The sequence below is a fragment of the Acanthochromis polyacanthus genome, chromosome 10 (assembly GCF_021347895.1).
Source record: "Acanthochromis polyacanthus isolate Apoly-LR-REF ecotype Palm Island chromosome 10, KAUST_Apoly_ChrSc, whole genome shotgun sequence".
In the NCBI taxonomy this organism is placed as follows: domain Eukaryota; kingdom Metazoa; phylum Chordata; class Actinopteri; family Pomacentridae; genus Acanthochromis; species Acanthochromis polyacanthus.
Genome location: NC_067122.1, coordinates 40,876,741 through 40,879,262, shown reverse-complemented (window position 1 = coordinate 40,879,262; position 2,522 = coordinate 40,876,741).

Genomic DNA, 2,522 nt, shown 5'->3' with positions numbered 1-2,522 from the left:
AGATGTTTGTCTATAATTTTTTTTCGGATGTCCTGGACAATTCTCTCCGTTCGCTTTCTGTTGTCCATGTTCAGTGTGGTACACACCTTTTCACCAAACAGCAGGGTGACTTACTTGTCTCTCTTTAAATAGGCAGACCTGACTGATTATGAGTTTGGAAACACCTGTGATGTCAATTAAGTGACACACCTGAGTTAATCATGTCACTCTGGTCAAATAGTTTTCAATCTTTTATAGAGGGTACGCATCATTTTGTCCAGGCCTGTTTCATTAGTTTGTTTTTTTAAATAATTTATGTTAACTCAACAATTCAAAAGTAATGGCTGTTTGATTATTTAATTTTCAATAAATTTTTATTTATTGTTACTTTTGTGAGTTTTCAAGTGATTTCAGTGAGAATTGTGGGTTTTCCTTCTTTAACTGAGGGGTAACCAACAATTTTGTCCACGTGTGTTATGAACACTTCAATTTTCATGGCGAACATCAAACTTTGCCGTCCCGCCACAGACACGCCTTTTCATCACACAGTCACCATTTTTCTGTGCTTCATCATCAATGTGTTCAGGCTTATGTCACCACATCTGAGGTGAATCTGAGCAACAGGCTAAGAATAGTACATGAAAGTCTAAAAAATGTCAAATTCTTGATACCACAGGTGGCGCTGTGACTGTGAATGAATCTTGCTGTATGGATGTCATCGAGGCAGGTCTGTGACAATACATGTAAAGTTTCATTCAGATCGGAGCATGTTCAGGAGAGTTTAGACAGCATTTCCTGTTTCATGGGCGAAGGATCAAATTTCGACAGGCCGCCACGACCACACCCTTTAACTATGGAGGAAGATTTTGATAACTTTTTCTCAGGAAGGTCTGCTGTATGTACTGGGCAAAAATTTCAGATCGCTCAGACTTTTCCCCTAGGAGGAGTTCATCATAGATTTTGTACAGTTAACGCATGATGGCGCACTCCTGTTGGGTGTAGAGCATGGCTGTGATTGACTTTTTTGTGTTTCCTGATGTGCGGCATATGCCTCCCAAATTTTTTAGCTCTCGGCCAAATTCCCTCCGAGTTGGCCTAATACCACTTTTAAATTTTGTAGGGGGCGCTATGGAGCCATTTTCCCACACACCTCCACATGCCCCTAAAAAATATGAAATTTTTCGCCAGTTCTGATGTGTGTGCAAAATTTTTCATGACTTTTCGAGCATGTTCAGGACCTGAAAAATGCAGTTGTTTTTGGCAGAATAATAATAATTAAAGCTGCGAGCAGCGTTGAACGGGTCCTCGCGTCCTTGCTGGTCGGCGACCCCAGCATGTCCACCAGGCAATGCTACGACTGAGGTATATTTAGGCCCACGGATGTCCAAAGGCTGGATTCTGAGCACACAGGTCAAATTTCAGGCAGATTGGATTATGTACAGGCTATTTATGCAGCACTTTCTGTCCATCCACCAGGTGGCGCTATCTGTGTGACTGTATCGTGGTCTATGAAACTCATCAGGACTGGACTCTGATCAAACATGTAAAGCTTGAGGTAGATTACAGCATGTACAGGGGATTTACACAAGACGTCCTGCTTCATGGCGTAACATTAAAGTTCAGTTGGCCGCCATGGCCATGGCCCTTTGAGTTTTGTGAACAATTTTCACAAATACTCAACCAGAAGGCGTGTCGTATATATTGTCCCAATTTCAGATGTTTTGGAGCTATTGCCTGTGAGAAATGAATTGTTGAAAATGATCAAAAACACCAAAAATCTGACATTTAATTCAAAAATAGCGGACTTCCTGTTGGGTTTAGAGAATGACTCCAAGAGACTTTTTTGCTTGCACTGACGTGTTACATATGCATGCCAAATTTCATAGTCATAGGTGAAAGTCTGTGTGGAGGCTATTTTTAAAAATTCTGTAGGGGGCGCTATGACACATACTGTGGATGTATTTTGGCCTATAAATGTGATCAGGACAGGACTGTCTTCAATCATGTGAGGTCTGAGGTAGACTGGAGCATGCAGAGGATAGTTTGATAGCACTTGATGTTTCATGGCAAACCATCAAAATTCTGGAGGTCGCCATGTCCACACCCTTTAACTCTGGAAGAATCTTTTAATAACTTTTGATCATAACATTGTGTTGTATATCCTGGCAAAATTTCAGGTCTCTAGCAGTTAAACCCTCGGAGGAGTTTCGCTCTCAAAAATTAAAAAAATAGAGAAAATTTGTCCACTTAATTCAAAATAGCGGACTTCCTGTTGGGTTTAGGGGATGGCTCCAAGAGGCTTTTTGTGCGTTCTAATGTGCTCTATATGTCTCCCAAATTTTGTGGATGTAGGTGAAATGTGCTGCCGGGGCTGTTTATTAAACATACTGTAGGGGGCGCAATAGCACATGCCCTGCAGAGATGTATACATTCTTATTCCTGGAGACGACAGTGATGTGTGTGTAAATTTTGGTGAGCTGCTGAACATTCTAAGCCTGTCAAAAAGTACTTCGTTTGTCACAAAAACAACGCGTTGCCACGGC